The sequence below is a fragment of the Callithrix jacchus genome, chromosome 5, assembly GCF_049354715.1.
Source record: "Callithrix jacchus isolate 240 chromosome 5, calJac240_pri, whole genome shotgun sequence".
Taxonomy (NCBI): Eukaryota; Metazoa; Chordata; class Mammalia; order Primates; family Cebidae; genus Callithrix; species Callithrix jacchus.
The window spans coordinates 111,595,325-111,615,527 of NC_133506.1; positions in this window are offsets into that span (position 1 = coordinate 111,595,325).

Here is a 20,203-nt window from a genome sequence, read left to right on the forward strand (position 1 = left end):
TAATTGACAAAATGGGAAAAACATTTGCCTAATATATAAGGTTTCTATCGTTAGTAAAAATGTGTGTAAATCACTAAGAAAGCAATATCCTAATGGAAAACTGATTCGAAATCAAAATAAAAAATATTTAACATACACCCACACAAAAAAATTCTACTGGCCAACAAATATGGGATAAGATGTTTACTTGCATTTATTAACAAGAAAAAAAAGGTGAAACAACAAAATGTAATGTTTTAGAACTAAAAATTGATTTGTATAGAGCTCAGTGTTGACATAGATGTTGTGAAGTAGGCATTCTCATATAACCTTTTTTTATGGGGGAATTGTAACTGCTTTTAGAGGACAGTTTGCACATACGTTTTGATCTCTGTTTTACTTCTATCATACACGTATCCTACAAAGTGAAGTAATTATGTGTAGAGTTTTTTATACTAGTGAAAAGTGAAAACAGCTTAAATGCCCCAGAGCAGGTGATCAAACAAATAATGGTGAATTCTTACAATTGATCATTATTCAGGTGTTAAAATAAATGAGGTAGATATTTGTGACCTGATGTATAAATAGTCCCATAATGTATTATTTACAGGTTGGAGGTAAGCACAAGGAGTCTACACAACCCTTTATAAATATATATACATATATATGTGTGTAGAAATACATACATTCATTTATGTATATGTACATATTTGTGTATGTATGTGTATTCCAAGCCTCACATCCCCCCTTTTTTTTAAGAGTTACTTTGAACCAATGTTTTAGGAAAGGGAACTTTTATCTTGCATTTCCTCCTCAGTGTTTATCCTGCTTCTCTGCTAATATTTGCTCCTTTCAAATATAGTTCGAGTTATTATCTCCATTTAGGCATCTCTGTCTTTCTCCAATATGATATTGCTGCTGTCACATGCTGGCCTCAATAGAGGGGTAAAATAGTAAAGGAACATTGAGTGCTCCATGCCTAGAACAAGACCGCTAAACTCAAAGAAGAAAATCAAGATTTTATGCCAAAGTAGAGAAAGGGTTTAGTACATACGCATCACTTTGTATGTTGAACAGAATAAGGAAGAGGTATTTACTGTGAACAAACTGGCCTGAAAGTCTTTCCTATGGAAGAAAAAAGAGAGAGCTATGGACTCAGTCTTTTACCTGAGGTATCTTCAGCTTCCCTCACTGATTTCGTTCCAGCATCTCCTCCCCTCTATTAAAATCTACTTTGATTCTTGACAAGGATGTCATTAGTGGAGGGGATACAAACTTGGTCTGACAGATTATAGAGGTAACACTGCTGTTAAAATAGCTGTCAAAGTAAACCCTGCCAGAATTCATGGCACTCATGAAATAAAGAGAGTAATTTGTTCAAAATCTTATTATCCTGAGAGCATGTATAGTTGGAAAGGAAAATGAGGTGCTGCTTAATGTATCTTGTGAGTAAGTATGTCTCTTCTCCAGATTCTAAAACATGGACATAAGAAAGGGCTTAGCTTTAAACTGAAATGGGCAGCAAGATGTTTTTTGATGGAGGAAAATAAGGAATAAGATGTTTTATGTCTCCTTACCTTTTTCTTACCCCACACCACACAAATACCTTCAGAGAACACCATCATACTTTTGTAAAACTAGCCAACTCCCAGGCTTGTCCTTGGAATTAAACTAAATGTGACTCAGTGGTTAGGGCTATGCTGCCTCCTTGGGGTGCATTGATGGAAAGGGCAAACATACCAAACAGGATGCTGTTGGGGGATGCTTTTCAATCACTGGAGCTGTTCTATGATAAGTATTGTATTCAGCAGAGTGTATTATGCATACTTTTTGCAAGGTGTCTGCAAACTGATCTCTGGCAAGCACAGATGACAGAAAATACTTAATGCAGGGCATTGGCAGCTTGTAGACATGCTGGAATTCAGTGCAGGCAGAAACTCTTACAGGGAGACAAAGGCCTTCCCAAATGGGATAATAATAGTTTTTAGTACCAAGTGCTTTTTCATTTTTTGAAGTACTTCAAATTGCTTCCTAAATGTTGTCCTATTCTTCAGTGTTTAAATTAGTATAATGGTGTAGAGAGAGGTTAAGTGATTTTCTGCCACCTAGCAAATCTAATACAGGTGTGAGTTCTGACATTATATTTACAAAACTCCCCAATAGGCACCTGACAATTTTTTACTCCCTTCCCACACATCAAAGAAGTTAGGGTGGTGCTTTAGTGATGATTGTGTCAAGATATTTGTAGGTGTTGATTTGAAATGGTCTAGATGGTGGCTTAGAATATTGTAGAAGACATGTTCTGAGCAATAAAATTAAAAGGAAATGTATTTACATGAGAATTAAGGGGCTCAGTGTGGGTGGAGAGAGGCTGAAGCTTCTTCACAGCCTGGGTTCTACTGGTGTAATATATTATCAGCTCTTAGTCTACAAACAAATGGAAGCCAAGAACTGAACAGAGAGAATTCAGAGGTTTATATCCTCCATGTATCTGAAAACGATTGAAAAATAACATAAATACCATTGATTTGACGGCTAGAAGGAACCCTAGCTATTGTCTCCAATACCTGCTCCCTTATTTTACATATGAAGAAACAGAAACCTCATGAGCCACAGTGATAAAATCATACTCTGAGTTAGTGCAAGCCAGAAAAACCAGTCCAGGGTGTCTCTCTACTGTTTGAAATTAAGGAATGTAGTCTATTTGTAAATCAATTATTTCTTGGAAATATAGGAAGGAGGTACCTAAGCTATTATTCTTACAAATATTCTCTCAGCCCAACTCTTTCTCTCATCCTTCTGTATGTCTCATGATATAAACGTTGACTTTCTTGTTATTGTCCTGTAAGTTTCTGAAGTTCTATTTGTTCTTTCCTCAGCCTACTTTCTTTGTTGTTCAGATTGGGTAAACTCTTATCTGCCGTTGGTTCACTGATTCTATCCTCTGTCATCTCCACTATACTATTTAGCTCACTCACTGAGTGTTTTTTTCTGTTATTAGAGCTTTACTGTTCTACAACTTGCATTTGTTTCTTTTTATGATTCTTATTATGTTGTTATATGCTATTTTTAAATTTACTTCAAAATAATTTGTAATTATTTGTTGAAGCATTTCTATGATGGCTGCTTTAAAACTCCCATCGCATTGTGCCAACATCTGATTCATCTTATGTTTACATCAGCTGATTATCTTTTCTCATTCAAGTTGTGACTTTCCTGATTCTTAGTATCATGAATTATTATCTATTGTATTCCATACATTCATACATTTTATCTACTATGTTAGGATACTCTGGGGCCTATTTAAATCTCCTATTTTAGCTGATGATCACTCTGTTTATATTAGCATACAAATTGTGGCCTAATTTTACAGGCTGTAGTTTCAATGAGTGTTTAATTTTCAGTTTTTACACTGTTGTTTTGGTCTATCTAATCTGGTGCCATTGGGGCTCCCACTGGTCCCTACTGATGCTGTCTAAGGGGGCAGATGGAATTTTTTTGGGCTGGGCCTCCTGAAAGCTTGGAGATGTCTCTCAGTTAAGAATGAGAGGCTCACACCAGCAGGGATAAAGGGAATTCCTGGGTCAGACACAGCTTATGACAAGGACAGCACTGGGGAATGAGAACACTTCCCATGGCTGCTTCTTATTAATGGGGCTTCCCATCCATTCTCCTCACCAGTGGTGCCAGGCTCTCCTTGTGTTACCACAGGAACCCCCATTCCATCCTGGAAAATAACTGGGCCTATCTGGGTTGCCCTTGATTGGTAGATCAGAGGTCAAGAAACAGCAGGCCTGGAGTGCTTTCTTCTGTTGGGTCATGGTGGTGGGGTTAGTAAGATGTCCTGTTGCTGTGTTCTTCTTCCAATGCAGAAGCCCCAGACCAGTTTGCCTTCCTCTTACTACCTTTAAGAGTTCTCCTTTGGCTGTCTTTAGTTTCATTTCCAGGGATTATAGTTGTAGTTAGTGTATGTGTGGGGGGAATAAGTCTTTGCCATTGCATCTGCATCGGAAGTCCTCTAATTGCAGCCAGAAGTGGTGGCTCATACCTGTAATCCCAGTATTCTGAGAGGCCAAAGTGGGCAGATTTGCTTGAGCCCAGGAGTTTGAGACCAGCCTGGTGAAACATGGTGAAAACCCATATCTACAGAAATACAAAAGTTAGCCAGGCATGGTGGTGCATGCCTGTAGTCCCAGATACTTGGGAGGCTGAGGTAGGAGGATCACTTGAGCCCAGGAGATGGAGGCTGCAGTGATTCACGATTACACCACTGCACTCCAGCCTAGCTGACAGAGTGAGATCCTGTCTCAATTTTTGAAAATTCTCCTAATTTCATTTTTATTACCATTTTATTCTTGTGGTGTGTGTGTGTGTGTGTGTGTGTGTATTCATGGGTATTATTCTATTTACCTTTTATTACATCAGAATCTCAGAGTTTCCCTGGTAAGCCCCTTTGTATTTCCTACAGTGAGCCCTAAATTTTTAAGCTAACTTCTTGCTCTTGGAACAGGGGTTGTATAGTGATGACAACCACACAGTACAACATTGGCTTTTTGAGAATGTATCATGCATGACTTCAGAGACTTTTGAATACAAACATCAAAGGAGCTGAGAAATAAATGCATAGTGTTTCCTTTTAAAAAGAACTCTGTTTTTCTTATATAAAGACATTTGATCATTTTATTTCATTCTTTAACCTTAAAGATCTTAAAGCTTTTTTTCAGCTCTTTTGAGTTTTTTTTCTTTTTCTTTCTTTCTTTCTTTTCTTTTCTTTCCTTCTTTTTTTTTTTTTGGCAGGGTCTGGCTCTGTAGCCCAGACTGGAGTGCAATGGTGCAAACTCAGCTAGCTGCAGCCTTCATCTCCTGGGCTCAAGTGATCCTCCCACCTCAGCCTCCTGAGAAGATAGGACTTCAGGCACATGCCACTACACCCAGCTATTATTGTTTGTATTTTTGTAGAGATGGGGTTTCATCATGTTGCCCAGGATGGTCTTGAACTCCTGGGCTCAAGCAATCTACCCTCCTCAGCCTCCCAAAGTGCTGGGATTATAGGTATAAACAATCATATCCGGCCTGTTAAGATATAATTAACACTGAAAAGTTGTATGTATTTAAGATGTACAATATAATGTTTTGATATATGTGCATATTATAAAATGAATACCACAATCAAGCTAATTAACATATCCACCCCCTCACATAAATTTCATTTTGAATATGTGGTGAGAACATTTAAGATCTACTTTCTTAGCAAATTTCAAGTATACAATACCTGAAAGTAGGTAGTAACCATGCTATACATTAGACCTCTACAACTCATTCATCACACATGAATGAAACTCTATGGTCTTTCTGATGACATCTCCGTATTTTCCTCATCCTTTTTCTCCTAGTAAACACCATTCTACTCTCTGCTTCTATGAGTTCAAATGTTTAGATTCCTTTATAATTTTCATCATAGACCATTCACCTTCTCGGTTAAATTTATTCCTATATGTTACTCTTTTTGATACTGTTGTTACAGGAAATTTGGGGTGTCATTTTTCTGACTGGAAACCTCTGTGGCCAGTGGTCCCTTTGCCCAACTTTTGCTCAGGTACAGTGGGCTTACTCTGCCCACTCAGCCTGGCAGGCTGCAGTTGGCTCACACTACTGGCCTAGATCCCATTTCCTGCCAAGGGCGAGTCAAGCGTGGAGTGTAGTGAGGGGTGTGTGAGTGAGGATGGGGTCTCATCACTACACACAGTCAGACACAATGGCTGCAACAGTGGGGTTGGTGGCTCAAGTGCCAGCGTGGGCGCTGGCTCTCTGTGAGGCTCAGCTGTACCAAGTTCACTGCAAGCAGCTTCCACAGCTGGCGTCAGGGAATATGGTAGTACCTGGAAGCTTGGAGATGCCAGAAACTGCCTGGCACCAAAAAGGGAGTCACATCGGTGGCTCAGGGAGCTCCGAGGTCTGGGTTCTCTGAAGGGGTGCAGCTCTTTTCTCCTTTTCTTCACCTGCAATGTGACAAGAAAGGGGCATGTTTTAGCCTTGTTTGTGTTACAGCTCTTTTAGCCTCACCATTTGGCAGGTCCTGAGTTCTTGTTTTGCAGCCAGGAAGAATGCAGTAGGCAGACATGTGGGGCGTGAACAAGATGAAGAGGAGATTTATTGGGCAATAGAACAGCTCAGAGGAGACCCACAGTGGGCAGTCCCTCTTCAAAGACCCAACAGATGTTCAGATCTCAGCAGAGAGGTTAGCTCCCCTCTGCAGCTGGTTGTCTGTCATGTGCTCTGCTCTCAGCAGAGAAGGTATCTGTCCCTGCTAGGCAGGTCATCTCCATGAGTATCCAGCTCCCAGCAGAGAGGGTAGCTCCTCTTTGTAGCTGGTCATCCTGTCATCTGCTTAGCTCTGGATGAGCCCAGGGCTTTTATGGGCCTCAGAGAGGAGAAGTGCATGTTGACTAGTCCATGGGCAGCCATGGACAGCTGGAAAAGGCACCACAGGTTCCAACTCCAGTCTGTGGGGCTGGCAACCCAGCCCTCAGCCTTCAGGCCCTCTCTGGCCTGAAGCTGGGGCCTCAATGGGAACCCACTTCATTCCACCCAGGAGCCTGTTTGCCTCCTGCTGCCATCCATGGAGCCTAGGCAGCCTGCATCAAGGAGCACCTGCAGGCTAGCACCAGGCTGTCATCAGCCCATCTCTTGTCCTTCCGCCTGTGCTTTTTGGTGCCCAAAGTCCAGAGGGGGCCACGGTAGCAGGGGGCTGGTATGTCCATGCTGACCCAAGCATGTTTACCCCCAGTCAGGCTGCAACAGTACCTGGGCTCAGCCTCACATTGCTCTGAGATTGGAATGGGTGCTGACAACGGGGAGAAGCTAGGCAGTGGGACTAGGCAGTCTAAGCCTGGGAGGGCAGGGAGTACCCCCAAGAGTGCAGAGAGGCTTGGGTCTATAGCCCTAACTTGGGCAACTGCAGCTATGCCAGGGAGGGGCCATGCCCAGGAGGGTGGGGCTGCTGCCTGCTCCCAGCTCTTGCCAGCTCCATGGAAGGTACAGCCCTGGCCAGGTCCCCTGGCAGCCTGGGCAGGGGCTCCTGGTCCTCACTGGGCCTGGTCAGCACCAGGCTGTCATCAGGGGCAATGCCAACATGAGCCCGCTTTATGGCCCTGGCACTCACGGGCAGCCTGGGACTCTTCCTCACCCAGCTCACAGCCCTGCCCATGGGTGCCTCTGGAGCAGATATCGGGCCCCAGGCCTGTACAGTGGGAGTGTCTCTCTTGGTGATCACCCCAGTGCAGGACAGACCCTGTGCAGAGCCTCCTCCTAAAGTGGAGGAACCTGGCATACCCATGGTGGGGTGCGTATGGTGGCTGTGCTGCTGGCTGTGTCCCCATAGTGGGTACTTCTCTAGCTTCTTGCCCTGGGCCCTTGAAGTATGGCCCCAGGCCCAGCACCGTGTTCTGTGTGCACATGCAGCATCACCCAGGGCCCAGCTCTGCCTTGGGTACCCTCTGCTTGACCATGCTGGTTTCCCACTGGTGTATGACCCAGACTGGCCCCATCATTGCAGCCCACACCCTGTGGGCTGCAAGGGGCTGTCCACTTCCTCCCCACACCCAGCCCCAGTGGTGATGTGTTGGCAGCAGCCACTAGGGATTGCCTGCTGCTGCCATCACTATTGCAAATGGGATTGCTTTCTTAATTTCTTTTATGAAAAGTTCATTTTTATTAAAGAAACACTATTGATTTTTATCTTGACTTTAAATCCTGAAGCTTTATTCCATTTGTTTATTAGTTCTAAGTATTTTGGTGGAGATTTTTGGGTATTCTCTATGAGATCATGTTGTCTACAAACAGAGACAATTTACTTTTTCTTCTCTCATTTGGATACCTTCTATTTACTTTTTCTTACCCAATTGCTCTTCTTAGGACTTGCATCGCTTTTTAATTCTTTTTTTCCATTTGTTTCTCTGACTAGGTAATTTCAGATGATCTGTCTGTGAGATCATTGATTATTTCCTCTGCTTGATTGAGTCTGCTATTGAAGTTCTCTATGAAATGTTTCAGTTCAGTCATGTATTTTAGTTCCAGTATTTCTATCTCTTTTTTAAACTTATTTTGTTTGTGTATTGTTTTCCTGATTTCATTTACTTGTCTATCTGTGTTCTCTAACAGCTCACTGAGCTTCTTTAAGACAATTATTTTGAATTATTTGTCAGGGAAGCAGTACATCTTTGTTTCTTTGGTGTTAGTTACTAGTGTTTTGTTTAATTTCTCTGGTGGTATCATTTTCCCCTAATTACCTGTGATTCTGTGGCCTTGCACTGGTGTCTCTTCATTTAAATACATAGGCACCTATTTTAGTTTTTACAGATTGACTTTGGCATGTAAAGCCCTTCACCAGTCACCCAATCTGGAGATGCTGGATGAGTTGCCTGGCAGGTTCTATGGGTAGGTTTTTCTGGTGACTGGCTAAGTAGGTGAGGTCCACAGGAGCAGATGTGGAGTCTCAGTTTGTGTGGGCAAACCTGATTCCTGGGTCTATGGGTCTGGGCCTGGATTTCTGGGCCTGTTGGGGTGGTTCTGAGTCTGACTTTGGAATCAGACCTTGAGCCTGGTTCTTCAGGAGCCAAACTGGTGGTAAGGCAGGCCTGGAGCCTAATTCAGTGGGGTCAGGCCTGGGTCCTTGGGGTGGGTCTGGATCCTAAGGCACAGGAGCTGGCTTGGCAGTGGAGTGGCCTACAACTTGAGTCTGCAATGGTGGGCCTGAATTCTGGAGACAGAGAAATGGGCCTGGAGCCTGGAGATTGGAATTGGGAAACTGTTTGGCATTGGGGCAGGCCTGGAACCTGGGTCTATGGAGGCTGGCTTTGTCTTAAGCTTCACTGGGCTGGGCCTCGTGCTGGTGTCTATGGCAAAATCAGGTGTTCACTTCATTCTCCTGCCCACATGTGGAGGATATCTCTCTCTATGCTGTGCTGAGTGAACTTGGGAGACAGATGACATGGGCATTGTGGAACTCTCCTTCCTACCCTCTTTAGTCTGTCTTTTAAAAATTTATGTGTTCCACCCAAGTGCTACAATCTTTTACCTGGATTTTTTTTAGCTCTTGTGAAGGATTTTCATGTGTGAATAAGTGTTCAGATTAATGTTTCTGTGAGGGGACAAGCACTGGAAACTACTATTGTTCAATCTTGCTGATCTGATAATTTAAAAAGTTGATTTTCAGTAATGTAATTGTTATGTGCCATCGAAGGTTTCAACCAAAAGTGAGTCAGCCAGAAATATAGACCCAGAGATGTTTCAACAGAGTACTTCATCCTAAAATCCAACAGTGAAGAATGATATTTAGAAGAATGGTATTTAGAAACTATGATCTGAATGATCACTATGCTCATTGATATTGGGTAGCAACAGGCTCTCTCAGTAGACAGAGCTAGGGATACACACACACACACACACACACACACACACACAATCTATCTAAGCTATCATCTACTATTTGTGTATTTCTACGTATGTATGTATAGACATATCTGTTTATACATACACAGATATCCTATATCACAGATTTACATCTGTATGTATTTGTCTATCATATATCTATCTCTTTATCAATCCATCCATCTATGTATCTCAAAACCCAGGAGTTCACATTGATATTTGCAATTCCAATCCAAATCAAATGCACCCCAATTTTCTTTCTTTCTATATTTATAACTCCCTTCTCTGGCAATGGGCAACCTGGTACCCATTATATTTAATATATTTATTTGTTTGATTAATTCCCTAATTCATTTGATTAATTTCCTAATATCATGTTGTTGTGGCCTGCTACCATCCCTTCCTGATACACTGGGTTGCCATTTCTCTGCCCCCATGTGAATAATTACTCTCTTTACTGGGGTTCCAACACCTTTCTGCAAGGCTACTTCTGCTATCTCCTGATATGGATATGTCCTTTACCTACTTTGGCACCCCACACTGGGGGTGGTCCATCTAACAGGTTGTCTACCTGTTGAACGATACCTAATGGCTTTTGGGCTGTCTTGTCGTGGAAGGAAAAGGGAAAGGAAGGGGAAAAAAGGAGGAAGAGTTTAACTTTAATCTTAATTTAAATCCCAATTTCAGTTCTAATTTCACTTTGATATGTTACCATAAGATAAATATAAAAGGATTCATTATTTAAGTTTTGAAAATTCAATTGTCATATTAGAAAAGCTAATCCTTTTTCCAATCTGTTAGATTTTAGAGAGGATTATGCTTCATTTTCCTTATTTTTTACTTCTTGTAAGAACCTTGGCCAGCATTGGATTCAGCCAAAGAGATTTTAGGTTGGTTTCTGCTGAGTTCTGCTACTCCATAAGCTACACAATAGAAAAATTCTCTCAGAAAATCAATGTTTGGTAATAAGTCAAGAAATTCTTAACCAATAAAAATTAATAGATGCACATTTAGTCTGTATCTGTAACTACATGGCTATTTCAAGTTTCTGATGTTTGTGCAGAAATACTGAGTTTATTAACTAGACCTTGCCAGCTTCATTAATACTCTTGGGAGAATATGAGTGTACATTATTTTACTCTCCTCTCCATTAAAAAAATACTATCTTCTTTCTCTTGGTCACACTTACAAATGGTCTAATCCTAAGAAAGGGGTTATAATATCACTGACTCTACCTTACCTTCTGAAGTCATGGGATTAATCCCATCATGATAGTTTCCATCATTTTAGCAGTCCAAGTCTCTTATCTAATCTATTACTCTGTTCAACTCCAATCTGACTCAATCCTCCCCACTTTCCTTACTCCACACTGAAGCACTTAGAACTCATCAGCAAAACTTTAGAGCCTCAATTTCTTACCTGAATGTTTTCCTGACTTTCTTGCTCTGAAAAAAACCTAACTACATCTAAGGACCTTGCTTCTCGGAAATACTGTTACTTTGTAGCTACTTTTTTTCTTCTCATAGCCTGTGCTCAGTGGAACTTGGAGGAGGGGGGAGATTCTTGCTTTATGTCTCATTTACACATCTAGATTATTTTTCTTTTCCCAAACTGTTCTAAATTCTATTATTTTTTTCCTCATTCACTACTTTCTGAAGTGGCTATTCAAACCATTACTCTCCTTAAATTTTAAATTCTTCTTTCCCCTCTTCACTATTAACTGATGACCTTGCTTATACCACTGACAAGAAAAAAAGTTATGAGGAACTATCTCATTTACTATGTTTTTTTCTTCTCGCCTTTTAAAATGGCAACATTTATCTCTGCTACCTGCTGCTGTCTAAAACTGATTCCTCCACTTATACACTTACTGACATTCTTTCTCATTCAAGTACTTTCATCCTGCACTTAACACCTCTTGTGACTCTCCCCTTTCCTCGGATTTACCTTACGCTTAGTGGTAGCTGGTGTCTAGGATGGCCTCCAATGGTTCATGTCTCTTGGAATTTGTACTTTTGTGTAGTCCCTTTCTACTTTGCATTAGAATTGGTGTGATTAGTGTATTATGGCAGAAATAACAGTATGTTACTTTCACAATCAGGTTATAAAAGACACGGAGGTTTCTGTCTTGGTTGATTTCTCCCTCTCTCTTTTCTTTTCTGTCTCTGTCTCATCATTCACTCTGGAAGCCACATGCCATGCTGCTTGGTGGGGCCCACCTGGTGAGAAACTGAAGCTTCTTGTCAGTAGCAATGTGAGTGAGCTTAGAAACATCTTTCATACCAGTCAAACCTTCAGATGACTGTAATTCCAGCCAACATTTTGACTGCAGCTTCATGAGCCAGAACCATACAGCTAAGCTGCTCTTAGATTTCGTACTCAGAAGCTGTGTGAGCATAAGTGCATCGTTATCAACTGCTAAGTTTTGAGATGATTTGTTATAGATAAATAATATATCATAGAATCATGCTTGAATGGCTCTTTTCTTAACCAGACCCTTCCTTAATTTGATATGTTTAATTTGATGTATCCCATCAGCTTATTTCCATTTCTTACTTTCCCATATTTTTCAGTCCATTTCAATCAGACTTTTGTTCTTACCACTCTATTCAAATTGCTCATGTCAACATCACTGAAGACTTCAATGTCATATCCAATGATTAATTATATATGTACGTGTATGTGTCTATGTGTGTGTGTGTGTGTGTATATATATATATATATATATATATATATGTCACAATTGGCCCCTCCCTTTGTCGGTAATATTTAATATTTAACGTGAATATTTAACTTGAATCATTGGTAATATTTAACTTGAATCATTGTCTTTGCCTGGTTTCCAGGAAAATACAGTTTCCATTTTTCACTTCTCCTTCTCCTCATCTTCCAGTGTTGCAGTGTCCCTAGAGCTGTGTTTTGATTCATTGTTCTGATTCTACACCTACTGATCTTTTAGTTACACCATACTGAATAACATTTGAAAAGTCAAGCAATGGATAGTTAATGTTACCCTGAACATAAAAAATCAGTGTCAAGAGGCTTTTATTTTTATTATTATTTTTTTAATTTGAGCAGGGACTTCGGTCATTCAATAGAACCAAATGTAGTCTCTGTTTTACTCAGAATTTTGTCTGAACGCTAGTTGGGAATATGTCCATCCATAACTGCCAGGCTAATATAATACAGATATTTATATATATTTAAAGTTTCCTTTTCATTGAGAGTCCTGATTTATCAAATTTCCAGAAGGCTGATTGTGATTCCATCTGAGTAATTGTTTATAAGTTTGAGGCTATAGATTCAAACTGATTTCATCTTCAAAAGAATTAGTTAAACCTTCTGATTCCATTGGGCAACATCTGCCCTCAGATACATATCCAGACTTGTGACTCACGTGTTGCTCTGTGTGTTAGAAAGGCATATGTCCTAATATGGTAGGACACCAGAGAAGCTGGAGGTAACCAGAGAGCCACTGTGCAGTGGGATATTGACTTTTTCTGTATTGCTTGGTTGTCTCTGATGAATTCTAGGCTGCTCTACAAAATAAAAGAACAGCTTTAGAGCAGCTGAACCTGAATACAAAATAGACTTGCAGGTGAAGCATTTATGTTAGTTTATAAGGCTCTTTACTTGTGAAGTGAGCCTGTGTGGATTCATCTGTCACAAGATGAGAACCATACACTCTTTTGTTTTATGGTTAGTCACTCTCCACCTCTCCAGTCCTCTTTACATATTGGCTTTCTTTTGAAGACCCAGCACAGAAACACTCACATTCCTTAAGACACAAAGGTATAAAATAAAAAAGCTTTATGATATTAATAATATCATTTGACTACTTGCAAGGAAGCAGCTGTTATGCCGGTCAATAGTTATACAATATATTCAAAATTAAAATTTGGCATTAATTTTAATGAATGAGTTAATGTTTTAAAAACTATTTTAAAAGCCTAGAATGGGAATGTATAGAAGTACTGATTAGTGTAAGATGCATAATTGAGTAATAATGCATGTCCTATAATGTGTTAGTCACATCAATGCTCTATAAACTTTGCATTTTTACCACAAAAGATACATTAAAATGAATAAAGGTTTGTCTTGACTGACCCTGTTAAGAGTATTTAATTCAGGGTAAAATTAAAGTGGAACATCCAACTGCAGTGAATTTAAACATTATATGAAAAACAATTGGAATTTATGGAGAGTATTTTTCCTAACTAAATTATGCTCAGTCTTAGCTAACATGGAGTCACTTAACTATCACTTTAATATTTTGTATTTGGGTTTCTTTAAATTTGTTGATATTCAGTTCAATTCATTAAACTTTCTAGATTCTCATATATTTTGTCTATGAAATGGGTGAAGTGAGCACACAGAAACTGAGTGACCAGTACCTTTCTACATTATAAAATTATGTTATGTTTAAAAATTTGTGTATAACATGCTAGATATAATATGATGTTGATTGTTGCTAGAGGAAACGTAGTGACAAAGCAGGATGCTTCCTTCACCCCGTTGTGGGACTTGCAACAGGGGTGCCTCATTTACTCAGCCCACTGCTCTCAACTCCTTGCAGGATGGAGCATGTGAGTGAACACGGTAGGAATTGGAGTGCATGGACTCTGGAAGTGCAGCCACTTTGGTGCTGGCAGGAGTCAACTCCACTCACTTGGACCCACTATGTTCCACCTGTTACAGGAGGGAGTGTGCAGGTGAACAGTTGTAGAAGCCAGGGTGAGCACTTGGGCACTAGCAGAAGCAAACTTTGTGTGGGCCCCACGGCAGCATCTAGGGGTGGGGGTTGCCTGCTACTCCTGAAGCCCCAGAGGGCATGTTACAGAGCTCTTTTAGCTCTGTCATCCACGGATAGCTTACGTGTTAAAAACTCGGGCCAGGCGCGGTGGCTCACGCCTATAATCCCAGCACTTTGGGAGACCAAGGCGGGTGGATCATGAGGTCAAGAGATCGAGACCATCCTGGTCAACAAGGTGAAACCCGTCTCTACTAAAAATACAAAAATTAGCTGGGCATGGTGGTGTGCGCCTGTAGTCCCAGCTACTTGGGAGGCTGAGGCAGGAGAATTGCTTGAACCCAGAAGGCGGAGGTTGCGGTGAGCAGAGATCGTGCCATTGCACTCCAGTCTGGGTAACAACAGTGAAACTCGGTCTCAAAAAAACAAACAAACAAAAAAACTCAGTGGGCCCGTGCTTCCCTCTACCAGGGAGGGCAGAAGGCCAGTGTGACAGCCTTTGGTTTCTGAACTCATGGCTCCTGAGCTCTTGTCTGGCATCCAGGAAAAATGAGGTAATACGGACAAATTGAAGGATGGTAGGGAATTTTGTTGCCAATGAAAGTGGCTTTCAGCTCAAAAGGGGATGGAAGCAGTGTAGATAATCTTCCCCTGAAGCCCGGTCACCTCTGGTCAGATTCTTTTCCAAAGTTGTGCCATCAACCTGTCCCTCTGAAGTCAAGCTGCTTTTTTCTGATGTCTGGCTGCAGTCTCCAACATTGAGCTCCTTCTCCTCTCTGCCAGCTGAGTCTGGGTCTTTATAGACACAGCATGGGGCAGGGTAGGGATATGGGTGGTTTAGGAAAAGGAAACATTTGAGGGGGAAAACAAAGATAAAAGTTCCAACTTTAAGCTGACGTCTCAGGCTTTTTGGCTTGAGCGTGGGCTCTTACCAGGGACCTGCCATTTTGCGCCAAGAACTTCTCTGCCTCCTGCCTCTGTCATTGTAGCAGTGATATGATATAGAGACAGGAGTGAGTATAGCCCCAGACCTCAAGAAGCTCACATTTAAAAACAAGCAAACAAAAAAACATGTATTATTACCCAACAGAATTAAGCAATTGTTTTGGGGAAGTATAAGCCACACGCTGTAATCAGTGTAAGGAAAAAAGGATCATGTCCTGTTTCAAAGATCAGGTTGTGTTTCTAGGTGATTATTGCATTTGAGATGGATACTAAAGGATGCATAAAATTTGATAGGTAAAGAAGTCAATGAGAAAAAAAGAATTTCCATATGTAGCAGACTAATCATGTAGAAATGGAAAAACAGGATACTTTCAGGAAACTTAGAGAATATTCTTTCGGTTTGGTTTAAACACAAGATACATGCAAAAACTAAGCTAAAAACATAGCTTTAAATCCTGTTGCGGAAAACCTTAAAAGCCAAATTGTGAATTTAAACTTAATTTGCTAGGCAAAAAAGAGCTATTAAAATTTTTTAACAGAAAATAGGAATGAATAGGATAATTATTCTGGCTAGGATTTACAAGGATAAAATTGGGAGATTGAGGAAAGAGTTAGGATAAAGATAAAAGGAAAGAACCAGAATGAATGAATAAATGCCTAAGTGCTAGGCAATGCTGTAAATAGTACCTCTTCCTTATTGAACACAGTGGAGACAAAATGTACTGGTTAATTTTTGAATATCAATTTAACTTTGAGAGGGAAAATAGAAGATGTAAGGACAAGTCATATTTCAACACTTAAATTAGAGAGAAAAGGGTTGGGCTCTGAGTGACCAATAGTAAAATTTGTGATAATGTCCATTTAAACTAGAAAAAGATGTTTTACATAGGATTCCTAGTGGCTGATAGTTTTAATATTTATTTTTATTTCCTTGAGACGGGGTCTCACTCTATTCCCAGGCTGCAGTACAATGGTGTGATCACAGCTCATTGTAGCCTTGACCTCCTGGACTCAAGCAATCCTCCTGCCTCAGCCTCCCAAATAGCTGGGACTACAGGTGCATGCCAGGATTCCCAGCTAATTTCTCTTGGCCTCAAGCAGTCCTCCTGCCTTGGCCTCCCAAAGTGCTGGCTTTACAGATGTGAACCATCAAGATGGGCAATTTTAATATCTTGATGTGATAAGAAAATTACTTGGCTTGTGTACATGTCCCAGGCTATAGGTAATGTAAAACAGTTTCTAGTATGACTCTAAAGTAGATTTCTCAAGGTAAGGACCATAGGTTGATGAATCAGCACCTCTAAGAGGAGTAGCTATCTGCTTCCAGTTGCAAAAGACTTTTGTTACAATAGTAACAAGAAAAAAAACCAGATAATATAAAAATCATACATTTCTATGGGGCTATGAAGATAACAAGGAAGTCTTAATGAACTAAATTCCAGAGAGGAAGGAATCTTTTATCAAAGAGCAGAGAGATTCATACCTGAGGAAACATGTCTGGTTTGGGTTTCTTCAGGTGGAACCATTGACCTGACATATCAATAGATTTTGCAGGAATGAGGAAAAACCAGCTGAGCCTTTAAATCATAATTTAGTAGAATTAATTGGAATCTAGACAAAATGAGATCCAGCCTGAAAATTATATCCCTTTGCTACAGGTCCTTTGAACAAAAAATGTTGCCCAAGATTGGCAGAGGAAATGCTAGAAAGCCAATATTTTTGCACAGGCTTTTACATTGCCACAGACTTGGGGCCTTTATAGATTTGAATTAAAGGATTAAAAAATGTTTTAAAAATGTGGCACAACCCCATCCCCATTTCAGATTCTGTGAACCCTGATAGCTGTTGTAGGAAGTTGGAGGTTGGGCTAGTAAAGTGAACTCAATCTCACTGAAACTTCAGCCCAACTCAAGCTAAGCTCAATTCTTGGAGTAATGTTTATGCTCAGCCTTCCATTCTAACCTTAAGACATAGGAAAATACTTTTCTGAAAACAAAATAAGAGCAAACAAAACAAAATAACAATATTATATTTTGACCTCCACTCTATTTTTATATTCCATGACCAGAATGCAATAAAAAATTACAGGACATACAAAGAATGGGTCTGTGCCTAGATCCCACCTAGTTCAGATAAATCAAAATCTGTGGAACTAGTAGTTGAAATAGAAAGCTAAAATGGAGGGATTTGTATATGACAGAAGAAAAAAGATAATAGAGACGAAAGAGCCAAGGTGATCCTTTGACACAAAAACTAGGGAGGTCAAATTAGAGAAGGAAGTGAAAAGTATTTAATGCCACAAAAGAGAAGTGGGGTACGAACTGATTTTTAATAAAAATCATATTTACTTTATTTCTCACAAAGTAGCCCTTCTTTTTGCCAGTTAGAAGAATAGTTTATTCAATATTTTAATGTAAAACATGGAAGTTTTAATTTTCTTTTGCAAATTTGAAAGAATAACTGAATAGTTTAAAAGTTGCTTCTCTTAAAATGCCTTTCTTCTCAAACTAGGTTAGGCCATCTCTAACAACAACAACAACTTCTCTTGTGCTTGCAAAATTAACAATTTGTAATAAAAAAGAGAAAGCATAAATTATTTCTTGTGACTAATTGTACTTTATCAAGCTATTAATTGTAATCAGAAGGCTAATGTGGTAGGCTGCAAGGAATGGAGAATTAAGCAGATGTTTATTGATAACTTGGAAGAGAAAATTCTATTTCAAAAAGCAATGAATATTTTCTTTATTATTTTATTTAAACAGATGTTCTGTCTAATCTGCATTCACTTTACCTACTACCTTATCTTTGACCTTTCCTTTGATAGTATTCATGGAAGAGAATGTCAGTGTTTACCTACCTGCTGTGCTTCCATCTGTCTAAGCGGTACATGGATACACACAAATTATATTTCATTTGTATGACTTTGAATGACAGAGTAATAACTAAGACTTATAGACATAGAATAATCAGATATGATCTCTTTAGTTCCAAAATAAACTATAACACCATCTTACATCTGGACACTTAGTGCTAGGAACAGGTGCTTTGAATCACTTCAAACTAGAAACTCTGATTCCAGGAATTTCCAGAGGTTTCTCTGAACAATTTTTATATTGGCCTGCAAGTTTGGTTATTTTGTTATTATTTTTTCCACCTGGATTGGAGTTCAGGCTGTGGTAGAAAGAGCAACAGTGATTATTTGTGATATTGGTTGATATTTTAACTGTAGTCAAATAAGCCCTCATGTTTGCACTCTCAGGTGTTCGTTAATAATTTAGAGTTAAAGGCTCACTCTGAAAAGAGCTTGGCTTCTTTGGGAATTATTTTATTGTTCAAATAGCTTGGTAATTTTCCAGGTGGACAAGGACCTGAAGCAGATAAAATATCTCTAATAAGATATTCTCCTGTATCTCTTGAATAAAAACGTATTGTTTGTCCATAGGAGGTTTTAATTGGACAAACATAGGAGGTTTGTCCATAGGAGTATCTTAATTGGAATGAGGAGGATAATTTTCATCTATAGATTGTTTAAAAAAGAAACATTAAGAAGTCAAGGTCCCACCCCAAAGTTATATATGATATGTAGGGGATCTGGTTAAAGAAATATATTATCTATGGGAAGATAATAATTATATGAGAAGATAATAGCATAAATTAATTTAATTTTTTAGCACATGGCCTAATCTGATTTTATCATGGGAAACACAAACTTCTTTTGTGGAAAAGAACAAAAAATCTTGAAGTTGTTTTAACTGGTATTATTTTTGAACAATTTGGACATATTTCTGAGATATGACCCATTTGATAAAAATGACATAATAAAACAAATCCCTGAAGTCCTCCTCTCTTAATATGCATATCTATATAAAACTTAAAGTAGATAGCATAAGGCATATATTTATTATCTATGTAACAAATTATAGTACAACTCAATGGCTTAAAACAACAAAATTCACTGCCTCACAGATTCTGAGTGGAGAATCCAGGAATGGCTTAGATGAGTAATTATGGCTCATGGTCTCTTTATAAGGTTACACTCAAGATGTTGGCTGGAGTTTCTGTCATCTGAAGGTGTGAATTGGACTGGTATGTTCACTTCTAAGACTAAAACTTTAGAACTGAAAAATATAATACATGAAATAAAAAACTTACTGGATGGGCTAAACAGAAGTCTGGAAATGAGAGAGGTTGGTAGAATGGGTTAAAATATTATTCTATTATATGCTCCCTACAAGAATGATTTTAAATATAATGATGCAAATAGGTTGAACAGGAAGGAATGGAAGAAACATAGACCAAGCAAACTAATCAAAAGAAAATTGACATTGATATACTAATATAATACAAAGTAGATTTCAGAGAAAATAAAATTATTAGGACAAAAAGGATTATCACATAATAATAAGTCAATTCAACAAGAAGATAGAACAATCCTAAATGCATATGTTCCAAACAGCAAAGTTTTAAAATTCATGAAACCAAAATGACAGATCTTAAATACAAGATAGATACATGTACAATTATAGCTGGTGACTTCAATACCTTGTCTCAATAATTAGCAATGGTACTAGAAAGAAAATCAGCATATATAAAACAACACCAACTAATGGCATCTAATTGACATATAAAGTACATATCGCCCAGTAACATCAGAATACATGTTCTTTTCAAGCACACATGGAACCTGGGCCATTAAAAAAAAAACCCGTAACAAATTTAAAATAAAATCATTAAAAAGTATTCTCTTATATAGTAGAAGCAAACTAGCAATTTATACTAGAAAGGTAACTCTCTAAACACTTGGAAATTAAAGAATAGATTTCTAAATATTCCATAGATAAAATAGAAAGTTTGAGGGGGATTAATTTAACACAACTGTACTGGGTCCAATAATTTATATTTCTTGTAAGTTTCCAGTTGTTGCTGATGCTTCTAGTCCAAGATGGGAATAGGGCAAAGCAATGTAGACCACATTTTAAAAGCCACTGAGTTAAAGCTTTACAAATAGAGTTCTTCTAGAGATACCTATATTGCAGATACAATCCAGCTATGGCAACCCAAAGCACTCCTTCTTATGGAATGATCAGCATTAATGATCGT